This window comes from Bos indicus, chromosome 3, assembly GCF_029378745.1.
Source record: "Bos indicus isolate NIAB-ARS_2022 breed Sahiwal x Tharparkar chromosome 3, NIAB-ARS_B.indTharparkar_mat_pri_1.0, whole genome shotgun sequence".
In the NCBI taxonomy this organism is placed as follows: Eukaryota; Metazoa; Chordata; class Mammalia; order Artiodactyla; family Bovidae; genus Bos; species Bos indicus.
The window spans coordinates 121,082,627-121,097,231 of NC_091762.1; the positions used below are offsets into that span (position 1 = coordinate 121,082,627).

At 58.6% G+C, this 14,605-nt stretch overlaps 1 long non-coding RNA gene across 1 annotated transcript in view; it reads left to right on the top strand.

Annotated features, from left to right (window-relative positions):
• Positions 1–8,334, top strand: part of LOC139182330 (uncharacterized) — a 24,571-nt gene extending 16,237 nt beyond the window's left edge. Inside the window, exons 2-3 of the long non-coding RNA XR_011566002.1 lie at positions 7,307–7,367; positions 7,623–8,334. This is a non-coding gene — a long non-coding RNA (uncharacterized lncRNA). The remainder of the gene's footprint in view (positions 1–7,306; positions 7,368–7,622) is intronic.
• The last annotated feature ends 6,271 nt before the right edge of the window (positions 8,335–14,605 follow it).

A 14,605-nucleotide genomic window follows, 5' to 3' on the forward strand; every position in this document is an offset into this window, starting at 1 on the left:
CCCGGTCGACCAGCCGGCCCGCCGGCACTTGGCCTCCGGAGGGCGACCGAGCCCGGTCGACCAGCCGGCCCGCCGGCACTTGGCCTCCGGAGGGCGGGCCGGCCCGGTCGACCAGCCGGCCCGCCGGCACTTGGCCTCCGGAGGGCGACCGAGCCCGGTCGACCAGCCGGCCCGCCGGCACTTGGCCTCCGGAGGGCGGGCCGGCCCGGTCGACCAGCCGGCCCGCCGGCACTTGGCCTCCGGAGGGCGGGCCGGCCCGGTCGACCAGCCGGCCCGCCGGCACTTGGCCTCCGGAGGGCGGGCCGGCCCGGTCGACCAGTCGGCCCGCCGGCACTTGGCCTCCGGAGGGCGACCGAGCCCGGACGACCAGCCGGCCCGCCGGCACTTGGCCTCCGGAGGGCGGGCCGGCCCGGTCGACCAGCCGGCCCGCCGGCAATTGGCCTCCGGAGGGCGGGCCGGCCCGGTCGACCAGCCGGCCCGCCGGCACTTGGCCTCCGGAGGGCGACCGAGCCCGGTCGACCAGCCGGCCCGCCGGCACTTGGCCTCCGGAGGGCGGGCCCGCCCGGTCGACCAGCCGGCCCGCCGGCACTTGGCCTCTTCCTGGTCAGCTCTTGGATCGATGTGCTCTTACGGGCTCGAGTTGGCCTCGGCGGGCTGAGCCGCCAGATGGACCCGCTCTCTGACGTTTGCATTTTCTTTCCAGATGAATCGAGCTGGTTGGTTGAGGTTATGTGTGTGATGAGTGTGTGCTTTTGCCTTTTGTTTCATCGCCACAATACGAGTGCGCATTTCTAACGTGAAGGTCTTTATTTGTCATGTTGAACGTTGTTTTTGCTGAAAGAGGTCGGGGTCGGGGTCGGGGTCGGGGTCGCGGTCGGGGTCGGGGTCGGGGTCGGGGACGGGTTCACAAAAGGGGTTTCTCCTGGCACACCCAAGGAGTGGTGACAGGAGCGGGGAAGATGGCGAGTTATTTTTCGGGGCGGGAGGTCGCGCCGCCTGACGTTGGCCTGAGATCCCTCTAGGCTGGGAGTGCATTCCGCTGCCCCGTGGGTGGGGTTGTCAAGAATCCTTCCCCTCCCCCCCCGCCTGTCCCCGCTCCCCGCGTCCGTCGTACCTCGCCCAGGGACGTCCTCGAGAAGTGTCGGCGTGTCCTCTTTTCCTGTCCGCGTCGCTGACTGAGCGGAGAAACTGCGCCCTAGGATGGGCCCCGTCTTGGCAACGAGTCCCTGCTGGTCTCCCTCGGAGCTTCTAGGCTGCGGCCGGCTCTCCGGACAGCGGGTTGGTTGTCGGGCGCCACCTGCCTGTCGGTCGCTTTTTTTAGAGGGTCCTGCAGGGGGGGCGGGAGGACCACGGATGGAGCAGGCAGGCGGGGCCGGCGAACTCTTGAATGCCCTGGGGCTGTGGAAGGAGGCTGTGGGGGGAGGGGCACCTTGGGCCACAGGTCAACGGGGCGGGATGGGTTTAGCCCCCTTGGGCTTTTGTAGGTTTGGATTGGAAATCTCGTGTGGGGAAACTTGATCCATGTTGGAGGACAGCTATTTTGAACCCAAGGGAGCTGACTTCCTTCTTTGGGGCCTTGTCTCCCCCTGGGCAGGTGGGGGCTTTTCCGTCTCCCGCCAAGGATTTCAAACGACAAAGCCACGACAGAGCACGCGGATCCACTTGCTCCAGTCAGGTTCAGGGGCAGAGCGCGAGGATTCAAAGCTGGCTTGGGGACAGCAAGTCGCGCCCCTCGCCCCCCGCCCCCAGCTCAGAACACCCCCCTGTCTGCCTGCCAAAAGACCAAGTGCGGGCTGGTGGTGGCAGAGTCACCTGTCACGGACGGGAGTGGTCTGGATCGCGGAGGTGATGAACGCGCTCAGGAAACACAAGCGAATGATGCGGGATATCCATCCATGCACGTTTCTCTGTCTCCGCCCGCCCGCACACCACACCCCCCACGTGCATACCCACACACACACACTGCGTCCTCCTTGGCGCCTGGCTGCGTCTCTCTGTCTCTGCCCGCACCACCTGCAGGCACACCCTACACACCACACACACCCACCCACACACCCCCCCCCACCCCCACACGGCGTGCACACACGCATCCCCCCTCCCCACACAGCCCATAAACACCCCGCCCCCCACACGCACACCCCCTCCCCCCACACCACACACACACACACACACACACACACACACACACACACTGCGTTGTCCTTTGCCTGGCTGTGTCTCTCGGCCTCTCTGTCCCCGCACCCACAGGCGGACGCCACACGCACACACCCATGCCGCCCACACCACACACACAGCCCGCCCACACACACGCAGGGCCCTTCACACCGGCCACACACCACCCACCCCCACCACCCCCTCCCCGCCCCCCCAACACACACACTGCGTTGTCCTTTGCCTGGCTGTGTCTTCTCGGCCTCTGTCTCTGCCCCCGCACCCACAGGCGGATGCCACACGCACACACCCATGCCGCCCACACGGCCCCCCGTGGCAGCTATACACAACACACTCACACCACACACCTACCCCCTCCCCCCATACACACACACACACCCCCACCCCCACACGGCGTGCACACACGCATCCCCCCCCCACACACACACAGCCCATAAACACCCCGCCCCCCACACGCACACCCCCTCCCCCCACACCACACACACACACACACACACACACACACACACACTGCGTTGTCCTTTGCCTGGCTGTGACGCTCTGCCTCTGTCTCTGCCCACACACCACATGCATGCCCACACGCACGCGCGGGCACACACACACACACTCTCACACCCCGCCCCGCCACCCCCGCACCACACACACCTCCCCCGCCCCGCCCCCCCCCCCCACACACACACACACACACTTTGTTGTCCTTTGCCTGGCTGTGTCTCTCGGCCTCTGTCTCTGCCCCTGCACCCACAGGCGCACGCCACACACACACACACACACACCCATGCCGCCCACACCACACACACACCCCGCCCACACGCAGGGCCCTTCACACCACACCCACACACCCACACACACACAGCGTTGTCCTTTGCCTGGCTGTCTCTCTCGGCCTCTGTCTCTGCCGACCCGCACCCACAGGCGCACCCCACACGCACACACCCATGCGGCCCACACGCGCCCTCGTGGCACCTATACACAACAAACCCACACCACACACGAACCACCCCCCCCCCCCACCCCAACACACTCACACGGCCACACACACCACCCACGCACTACCACCTGAGCATGCCACAACGCCACACACTGCCTCGCCCTCCCCCCCCAACACACAGACACCCGGCCCACACCACACACATACGCACACACACACACACACAGCGTTGTCCTTTGCCTGGATGTGACGCTCTGCCTCTGCCCACACACCACATGCATGCCCACACGCACGCGCGCGCACACACACACACACACACTCTCACACCCCGCCCCGCCACCCCCACACCACACACACCTCCCCCCCACCTGGCCACACACACACACACCTCCCCCCCCGGCCCCCCCCCCCCCACACACACACACTTTGTTGTCCTTTGCCTGGCTGTGTCTCTTGGCCTCTGTCTCTGACCCCGCCCCCCCAGACCCGCATCCACAGGCGCACGCCACACGCACACACCCATGCCGCCCACACCACACACACAGCCCGCCCACACACACGCAGGGCCCTTCACACCGGCCACACACCACCCACCCCCACCACCCCCTCCCCGCCCCCCCAACCCACCCCCACCACCCCCTCCCCGCCCCCCCAACACACACACTGCGTTGTCCTTTGCCTGGCTGTGTCTCTCGGCCTCTGTCTCTGCCCCCGCACCCACAGGCGGACGCCACACGCACACACCCATGCCGCCCACACGGCCCCCCGTGGCAGCTATACACAACACACTCACACCACACACCTACCCCCCCCCCCCGCCCCATACACACACACACACACACACACACGGCCGCACACTCTCCACCCACGCAACACCACCTGGGCATGTCACAGACACGCCACACATGCCTCACCCCCCCCCCCCCACCCCGCCCCACTCTGTGTGTTCCTGTCCCCTCTTTTTCTCCTTCCTTCCTCTGTCGTCGTCCCTCTGCCTCTCGCTCCCCTCCCTCCACCTTCACAGGACAGAGTGCCTTTAAGATGAGTCTGCCTGTTTTAAACACACCCTGGACATGATGATTGCTACAGTCTGACCTGTCGCGCCTGTAACCTGGGGTGGCGGGGGGTTGTCAAACGTCCTTGGTACGCTAGGGATAGCTTTCTCTGTGGAAGGTGGAAGCCTCCCTTCCGTCCCTCACTGAAGCCAGGCAAACCGACCACAACTCAAAGCAATGGTGTTTGCCACGTGGGGCATACCTTCCATGGTCTTTACTGATGGACACGCTTCACCCAAAGCTCTTGCAAAGTTCTTCAGAACTGTCAGTCTTCCAGTCACCCGCCACCATCAGGCGAGGTGTAGAGAACCGATGGAAAAACTGGAGGGATGACTTCTTCCATGGGGTTGGATGAACTGAGGAACAGGAGGCTGAAGTGGATGCCTGACTTCTTGAGGAAAAGAGGATGGGGGGGCTGGGGCGGGGGGAGGAAGGGCAGGACGGTCCACTTAGGAGGGCTGGTTGAACATGGACACATAAACTGTACATCCAAAGAATCCACAAGCACCTACTATATACTATGCCAGCACGGGAAAGTAGACGTATGATGTTGCATGAACCTCTCCAAGGGAAAAGACTGAACACCTGAAACGAACACGACTTTGGAAACCCACCCTGGGCTTCATTTCTGCCGTGAGGGTGCTGTCGTGTGCATATCTGAGGGGATGGATATGTCTCCCGGCCATCTTCATTCCAGCTTGTGCTTCATCCAGCCCAGCGCTCCTCATGATGTGTACTCAGCGTGTACGTTCAATAAGCAGGGTGACGATAGACAGCCTTGATGGACTCCTTTCCCTTATTTGGAACCAGCCTGTTGGGTTCTATGTCTAGTTTTCACTGTGGCTTCCTGACCTGCAGAAATACAGGGTCCTCTTTTTTTTTTTTTTTTTTTTTTTAAATTCCCTAACCTGAGTGAAAAGCGAGAGAGACAGAGAGAAGACAGATGGAGGGACGGGCGGGCGGACAGGCAGGCAGGCAGGCAGGAAAAAGAAAGAAAGAAAGAAAGAAAGAAAATAATGAAAGGACCTACCGTTCCACCTGTTGCTTTCCAGATACAAAGGGAAAAACAAAGGACCGAAAAGGACACGAGGTTTAAAATGGGAATTTGGAAAGATGGACATCCCCTTGGTCGCTTCATACAGCACCCCTCTCAGCAGAAGGGAATCGTCTCTCTTTTTCTCTCGACCTGGTCCTTCCAGACTTCAGAAACTCTCCGTGGAGGATTCTTATCTCCTTGGCCAGAGTGATTGCCACACGTTCCTTAGGGGCCCAGAGGATGTTTCCGTGAAACGGGGGTACACACTTCCGGATAGGAGAGTCGTGTCCTATATATGTGTGTGTGTGTGTGTGTGTGTGTGTGTGTGTGTGTGTGTTGCTTTGCGTGTGGTTCTTCACCCGAGAGGGGGACTGGAGCCTGAAGTGTTCCGAGCTGCCTCCGCTATCAAACAACCCTCTCTCGCGGGGGGAGGGACCAACGTCCCATGTTCTCTTGCCCTTCTGACGGAGAACTCAAAAGGCCCTGTGCCTGAAGCCCTGCGGATGGAAGCTAGAGGACTTGGTGAATGTTTCTGACGGAGCTTCCCTGGTGGCTCACACGGTCAAGAGTCTGCCTGCGATGCAGGAGACCCGGGTTCCATCCCCGGGCCAGGAAGGCCTCCTGGAGAAGGACATGGCAACCCGCTCCAGGGCCCGACCCTGACGTCTAAAAATCAACCTCCTAGACTGCCTCTCCCTCTGCCGACTGGTTTCTCGAATCCGCTCCAGGGATGAACCTGTGTGTTTCCTTGGTTTCCCTACAAGTGCCTCTGAGGGAAAAAAAAAAAAAACACAAAAAACACAAAAAACCTCATGGCTTGCACCCCAGGCCTGCTTTCCCGCACCCGTCCATCGACATCACGGCCTCCTGAGAGGAGATACGATCACTGTTTCCCTGAACGGAGGATCTGTGCTCAGAGACTCTTGCCATGACACGGAGGCTCCTACGAACTAACCTATTTCGTCCCTCCCTCCTCCTTCCCTCCTTCCTTCCTTCCTTCCTTCCTTCTGGATTTTTTTTTTTTTTTTCCTTTCTTTTTCTCTCACGTCCATGCACACGCACACGCACACGCACACGCACACGCACACGCGCCGTCTCTCATGTACACGCGTACATGCACGCACTCACACACACAGTCACCAGCTCAGCTTTTCATGGGTTCCAGGCAAGTGTCAAGAGGAGGGAAAACTGGTGGGGTCCGGAGTAGGCCGCCGTCCCCACCCCACCCCACCCCACCCCACCCCACTGCACGTGAACCTCCGTGCCCTGTGGAGTGTTTTGGAGTCAAGTGACTTAAGAGCCGGCCAGCGCCAGAGGAACGCTCTGCCCCTCCCTCCTTTTCTGTCCCTCTGAAGGCAGGCAGGGAGGAAAACCTCCTCCCACGGAGGGGAAGATGTCAAGGGACGGTGGCTGTTTCCACGCACGTCCGTGATCCTCACACGCGTGAGCGGGGTTTCCTGGGTTACCAAAAGGAGGAGACTCCTTTGGCCTGACACGAGGCGAATCTGTCCCTCGGCCTCCCTCCCCACCCCCCAGCCCCCTTCCTCCGCGCGGTGCCGAAGGGGCCGTCTCAAGGTGGAGACATGGAATGGCTGGGTGGGGCGGATCACCATTCAATAGAGAGAAGCTCGAGGCGAAGTCAGAGGCTCTGACTTGACTGGAAAGCTTTCTGCATTTGAATGAAGCTATCCGGCGAGGATATCCTGCAGGGGGAGGGTGGGGGAAGGTGGGGGTGGGGCCCACAGACAATAGCCCCTGCCTGCAGGGCCTGCTGGCCTGCCGGCCTGCCGGCCTGCCGGGCTGAAGGGGCCCTTTGGCGGCGGCGGCGGCGGCGGCGGCGGCGGCGGGGCCACGACCCCGACTCCTGCAACTCGATCCCTTCAAGGAAACTTCTGGGGTGACTCCTGTCCAGGGAATACATCCAGATGGGCCTGTTTCTGAAAAAGGCCCGAGTCACAGTTGTGACAGGTTCTCTGGATCTCTTGACACATGGATTGACCTGCACCCTCCCATCCTGTCAGACCCTTTGGACACGCTTGAAGAGGTCTTTGGCCTCGGCCAGAAAACAAGCCGAGATAAACAAATACGTTTTTTGTCTGTGTTTTTGAACAGGGCGGAAAATGATGCGTGGCCGTGGATTGGAGAGAAACCTACGCCTCTCACACGCCTGAAGGCAGGAAGTTCTCAGGGGGACGGAACCTGCCTTCACTTCTCAGGGGGACTGGGACGGTCCCCTCGCCTCGCGCGCCGCCCCCCCCCCCCCCCGCCCCCCACCCGACCCCGACCCTTAGCCCAGCCCCCCCACTCCCGTCTCCCTAACCTCACACTCCCCCACCCCACCCCCATCCCGGCCACCACCGAGGGGGGCCCGGGGAGGGATGGCTGTCTCAGCCCCGGTTCTGAGATGTCACTTGTGAAACCGCTCTAGGCCGAGATGCCAGATGGCCGCCCTGCCGCTTGGTGTCCGTCTCCATCACCCATGCCCGAAAGGCACGTGAGATCACGGACAGCACATCAGATCAGATCAGATCAGATCAGTCGCTCAGTCGTGTCCGACTCTTGGCGACCCCATGAAGCGCGGCACGCCAGGCCTCCCTGTCCATCACCAACTCCCGGAGTTCACTGAGACTCGCGTCCATGGAGTCAGTGATGCCATCCAGCCATCTCCTCCTCTGTCGTCCCCTTCTCCTCCTGCCCCCAATCCCTCCCAGCATCAGAGTCTTTTCCAATGAGTCAACTCTTCGCGTGAGGTGGCCAAAGGACTGGAGTTTCAGCTTTCGCATCAGTCCTTCCGAAGAAATCCCTGGGTTGGTCGCCTGCAGAATGGACTGGTTGGATCTCCTTGCGGTCCAAGGGACCCTCAGGAGTCTTCTCCAACACCACCATTCTCTCAAAAGCATCCATTCTTTCGGCGCTCAGCCTTCTTCACGGTCCAACGCTCACATCCATACATGACCACAGGAAAAACCGTAGCCTTGACTGGACGAACCTTTGTTGGCAAAGGAATGTCTCTGCTTTGGAATATGCTATCTAGGTGGGTCATCACTTTCCTTCCAAGGAGTAAGCGTCTTTTAAGTTCATGGCTGCAGTCACCATCTGCAGTGATGTTGGAGCCCAGAAAAATAAAGTCTGACACCGTGTCCACTGGTTCCCCATCTATTTCCCATGAAGCGATGGGACCGGATGCCGTGATCTTCGTTTTCTGAATGTGGAGCTTTAAGCCCACTTTTTCACTCTCCTCTTTCACTGTCATCAAGAGGCTCTTGAGTTCCTCTTCACTTTCTGCCATGAGGGTGGTGTCATCTGCACATCTGAGGTGATTGATAGTTCTCCCGGCAATCTTGGTTCCAGCGTGTGTGTCTTCCAGTCCAGCGTTTCTCATGATGTTCTCTGCGTATAAGTTAAATACACAGGGTGACGATAGACAGCCTTGACGAGCTCCTTTTCCTATTTGGAACCAGTCTGTGGTTCCATGTCCAGTTCGAACTGTTGCTTCCTGACCTGCGTACAGATTTCTCAAGAGGCAGGTCAGGTGGTCTGGTATTCCCATCTCTTCCAGAATTTTCCACAGTTTACTGTGATCCACACCGTCAAAGGCTTTGGCATAGTCAAGAAAGCAGAAATAGATGCTTTTCTGGAACTCTCTTGCTTTTTCCATGATCCAGCGGAGGTTGGCAATCGGATCTCTGGTTCCTCTGCCTTTTCGAAAACCAGCTTGAACATCAGGAAGTTCACGGTGCACATATTGCTGAAGCCTGGCTTGGAGAATTTTGAGCATGACTCTACTAGCGTGTGAGATGAGTGCAAGTGTGCGGTCGTGTGAGCATTCTTTGGCATTGCCTTTCTTTGGGATCGGAATGAAAACGGACCTTTTCCAGTCCTGTGGCCACTGCTGAGTTTTCCAAATGTGCTGGCATATTGAGTGCAGCACTTTCACCGCATCGTCTTTCAGGATTTGGAAGAGCTCCACTGGCATTCCATCACCTCCACTAGCTTTGTTCGTAGTGATGCTTTCTAAGGCCCACTTGACTTCACATTCCAGGATGTCTGGCTCTAGGTCAGGGATCACACCATCGTGATTATCTGGGTCGTGAGGATCGTTTTTGTAAGGTTCTTCTGTGTATTCTTGCCATCTCTTCTGAATATCTTCTGCTTCTGTTGGGTCCATACCATTTCTGTCCTGTATCGAGCCCATCTTTGCATGAAATGTTCCTTTGGTATCTCTTGAGTTTCTGGAAGAGATCCCTAGTCTATCCCATTCTGTGCTTTTCCTCTATGTCTTTGCATTGATCGCTGAAGAAGGCTTTCTTATCTCTTCTTGCTATTCTTTGGAACTCTGCATTCAGATGTGGGTATCTTTCCTTTTCTCCTCTGTTTTCGCTTCTCTTCTCCTCACAGCTATGTGTAAGGCCTCCCCAGACAGCCATTTTGGTTTGTGGCATTTCTTTTCCATGGGGATGGTCTTGATCCCTGTCTCCTGTTCAATGTCACGAACCTCATTCCACAGTTCACACGGACAGCACGTAGCGCGCCCAGAACACACAACAGGATCCTCCTGAACCCAGAACGGCGATTGTTATGGATCCACGTGGAGGGCGTCGATATCCCCACCTGATGCGTGAATAGGAGTCACACAGACTCGATGGGTTTGAGCTTGGATGGGGTGCCCTATCCGGAGAGATCACGTGGGTCAGAAAGCACACACGGAACAGAGCAAAACCAAAGACCACAGCCAAGTCGAGGGAGGGCTGAACCCGAGGACCTCACCGGTCCCGTGGCATCACGTGCCGTACACGGCCTCTCTCGATGGCCGAGAGGGACGTGGAATGTATGTGTCCCCGTATTGGTGTGTCGTGCCCGAAACCACGCCACGGAGAGGGATCGTGTCTGATGCTCATCATCGCTCAAAAGATACGTACACCGGGTCTCTTTAGAAAACGATGGAAGGATATCTTTGAATGCCAAAGGGTGTGACGTGGGAAAGACACATCCAAGTGGAATCAGCGTGGCCGAGAGAGCTCCCCCAAATAGAGAGGGGAGGCCATCGAGGAAGAGGTCCGTGTGTCTCAGTCTGGATGGAATGTCCACTTGGAGCACTGACTGGGTCCCAGAGGCCTCCAGATCATCTAAGGAAACAGTGTTCCCGAAATTCAAGATACCTCTCACACCCTCCCCTTTCCCTAAATACCTTGTGACCGTCTACCCTGGAAGAAGAAACATGTCCCTTGTTGCATGACAGCAAATCCTAATTGCCCTCAGCTGGCTTGACAACCTCACGAGGTTCAGCTTTCTAGGCCCCTGACTCTTTCCTGTGGAACATTCCCTGGGTTTTATTGAAATCTGTGTCCCTGCATGGCAATATCTAAGACCCTCCCCCCCACCCCCCCCACCCCCCCCCACCCCCCCCACACACAATAAAGCTTTCTTTTCTTTTTTCTTTCTTTCCTTTTTTTTTGGCGTGCAGCCAATACTGACCATTCATTGAAAGATAATAAAACTAGGTGATGTTATGTGTTTCATGTCCCGGTGTATTGAAATAGAATGTTCTTCGTTAAGGACATACAACATCCTCTGTTCTAACGTGTACAGAATGGTGACTTGATGCACCTGTCTGTTGCAAAAGAATCATTCATGACCACCCAAGCGGTAGCTCATAGCTTGATCACAACCCATACATGTCATGACTGTATGCGAAAGAAAGTGAAGTCACTCAGTCGTGTTGGACTCTTTGCGACCCCACGGACTGTAGCCTACCAGGCTCCTCCGTCCATGGAATTTTCCAGGCAAGACTACTGGAGTGGGTTGCCATGTCCTTCTTCCATTGTATGGGAAGTGAATGCGTCATGTCCACGGTCATGGCGACTTTCGAATAGGATAATGCTGCTGCTGCTGCTGCTGCTGCTGCTGCTGCTGCTGCTGCGTCGCTTCCGTCGTGTCCGAATCTGTGCGACCCCGTAGACGGTAGCCCGCCGGGCACCCCCGTCCCTGGGGTTCTCCAGGCAAGAACACTGCGGTGGGTTGCCGTGTCCTTCTCCAAGGCGTGAAAGGGAAAACGGGAAGGGAAGTCGCTCCGTCGTGTCCGACTCTGTGCGACAACGTGGACTGCGGCCTACCGGGCTCCTACCGGGCTCCTCCGTCCACGGGATTTTCCGGGCAAGAGGACTGGAGTGGGGTGCCGTTGCCTTCTCCGAATATGAGACGACGATAATACCAATACTATTCTTTAGAATCACCGTGCTCTTTGTGACGTAGACAGTATATATGTACCTTATCCGTGAAGTTCCCCCCCCCCCCCCCGCCCCCGCCCGCCGTTACATCGGCATCTTCCCATGTCTCCCTCCCCCAGCCGCTCTGTGATGATCGTTTTCCTTGTTTTAGGTGGCCTTGCATGGCATGTCAGTGACAGGAGAAACTCTTTTTCTTTCTCTACCTGACTTCTTCATTGGGCATCACTCCCTAAGTCCCATCCATGCGATCACGATGTAAGACTGTGTTCATTCCTGGGGCTACCTGGGACACCTAGATCTCCCTATCGATCGATCTCTACCTGGATCGTGTATCTTCTTGATCTAGTCTTCCCTTGATGGACACTTGGGCTGGGTCCCCATCTTGACTCTTGTGAATGGATGCTGCGATGGACCTGGGAGTGCAGGCCTCTCTCTGCGAGTTTCAGGTTTTATTTTCTTTCGAGGTCTACCCAGAAGTGAGATGGTTGGCAGGATCCATCCTCTCTCCACCGAGACTCGTGTCTAAGTCCTTCTGAGGTGACCCGGTTGCTGCTGCTGCGGCTGCCGCTAAGTCGCTTCCGTCGTGTCCGACTCTGTGCGACCCCATAGCCGGCAGCCCGCCAGGCTCCCCCCTGTCCCTGGGATTCTCCAGGCGAGAACACTGGAGTGGGTTGCCACGGCCTTCTCCGATGCGTGGAAGGGAAAAGGGAAAGGGAAGTCGCTCGGTCGTGTTCGACTCTTCCCGACCCCGTGGACCGCGGCCTACCGGGCTCCTCCGCCCATGGGAGTTTCCAGGCGAGAGGACTGGAGTGGGTTGCCGTGGCCTTCTCCGGTGATCCGGGGAGCGATCCGTGCTTTCCCAATAGACGCCGTTTGAATCCACGCGACTGCGTACGTCTTAGGGAATACGGCGACGACGGCGACGACCCAAACGCTCCCGTGAGCACCGTGGAACCGGAGGGTGTGTCCTCGGGATGATTCCCCGGTGCCAGCTTTCCACGGCTCGTACGCGTCCACGAGCCCCCTGCGGTCGGCATGTCATTCGATAGACACGGAACCACGGTTGTCGCGGACCGGGGTTGCCTAGGTGCCAGTCGATCCCCAGATGAGTGGAGGGATGACAGAGTCCTTAGGGAACAGAGCGGAGACCCAGAGAATGATTTCCACGAGACGAGGGCGGTGAGACGAGAAGAACGACGGGAAGTGGTGCCCGGGGAGCCGGACATGGTCGAACAGGAAAGAAAACGTGTCAGACGAGACGAGAGGGGAGAAGGATTCCAAGTCAGTGGAGCAGCACGGGGGAGACAGGCCCAGAAGATGCGAGCGGATGCTGGGGGCACGGCACACCTGGACCCGTGAGCGCGCAGGGAGCCGAGAGGGATGGCCGACCATCGCCTGCAGGTCCGCGTGGGCCGATCTCCAGGGCCCGGACTGTGAGGGACTTCGTGAGAACAGTCACGCTCACGGTGCCCACGGGTCACGTCTCCACGGTGCTCTCAGCACTGTACGGAGAGCTCCCCGCGCTGCCCATGGCACAGTGAGCTAGGGTTTCTTTATGTGTATCGACAGAAGATTCAGGGAGCTTCCCGAGTGACGGGACTAGGTATTGGCCGCTCGCGTCCGATCTCAGGCAGGCCGTCTCGCTCGACGATCGTTGGACGTATTTGATGTCTGTGGGGGCGTGCTCTGTGTGTCTTCGTGGCCGTGCAAGCTGTTCTCTCTCTGTGGAGAGAGGGGGTCGCTCTACGGTCGTGTGTCTGGGCTTCTCGTGGCTGTGGTTCCTCTTGGGGGGCAGGGGCGCCGGGGCACGTGGGCTTCCGTGGCTGCTGGGTGTGGGCTCAACACTCGCAGCGGCCAGGATCTAGAGCACAGACTCCATCACCGAGGCGTATGGGTAGCGTGCGGGCTCTTCCCGGACCGGGGGCGAAACCCACGTCTCCTGCATGGGCACGGGATCGTTGACCACGGGGCCCCCGGGGAAGCCCCAGTCCCGAACTCGAGACGGATCTCTGGACGTCACCGCTTTTTCTTGGAGAGGTTCGAAACGATCGGGCCAGGGAGAAGGACACAACCTGGACGTCCTTTCGATGGGATCCCTGAGTCCAGGAGGAGCCGTGCAGACGCCGATAAGGGAGGAAGGGGATGATTTTGCCTTTTTGTAAGGTGAGGATTGGACTCCTCGCAGTCCACACTCCTGTTCCCACCGCTCCCCTCCGGGAACTGGAGTTCGAATCTAGGTGGGCCTCTGAGCACACACCTGGCCGGGCTCCATCATGCCGGGTTGACCTTCGGTGCTCACACACCGGCACGCTTGCTGCCTCTCGACGTGTCCTAGAGAAGAAGACATCGGATTCCGTATCAGATCAGCTTCTTTGATGAGCGACGGCACGACAGCCACAGCAAGTGGGATGGATACACACAAACGTTGGTTTCTTTTGGACTATGAGCCCACCTCTGTTCGTGTGTGTGTGTGTGTGTGTGTGTGTGAGAGAGAGAGAGAGAGAGAGAGAGAGAGAGAGAGAGAGAGAGAGAGAGAGATGCCTTGGTGGTTCTAAAGCAAGAAGCACTGAGGAGTGAAGACATTCTCGAACGAACATATTTTCCTTCATTTCAGTCGTGATGGTCCAATGAGTTGGAGGACGACGTGGACTGTTTCGGGGTAGATGAGTTTAGAAGGCTGTGAAGGGACTTCCCTGCCTGGTGGTCCAGTGGTGAAGAATCCACCTGCCGATGAGGCAGGGGACAGGGTGTTTTCGATCGATCCCTGATCCGGGAAGATGCCGCCGGGCTCCGGGCAGGTTCGAGATGAACCTACAGAATGGACGGACAGTGCCAGGCGTGAAGGCGAGGGCAGGCAGACGGGGGACTCTGGACGAGGATGACGGACACGGACGGACACGGACGCCTCCGTTGTAGGTGGGCTGTGGCCGGCCGGCACGCTCCTCTGGGGCAGGATGTTCCTAGGACCGTTGGGGAGCGTGCCCGTGCGCGCCCGTGGGAGGAGCAGGGGACCGAAGGGAACTCTCTGTCCTCTCTGCTCCACGGGGCCCGCGGCACCCTAATCGGCTCCAAGAGAGGATGCCTCCGATGGAGAGACAAACCCACACGTGAGGGACCCTCCCTTCTGGTTCACTTGGACTCGGAAAGCGTGACGGTCAGGTTCACTCAGTGCTCTGGATGTCTG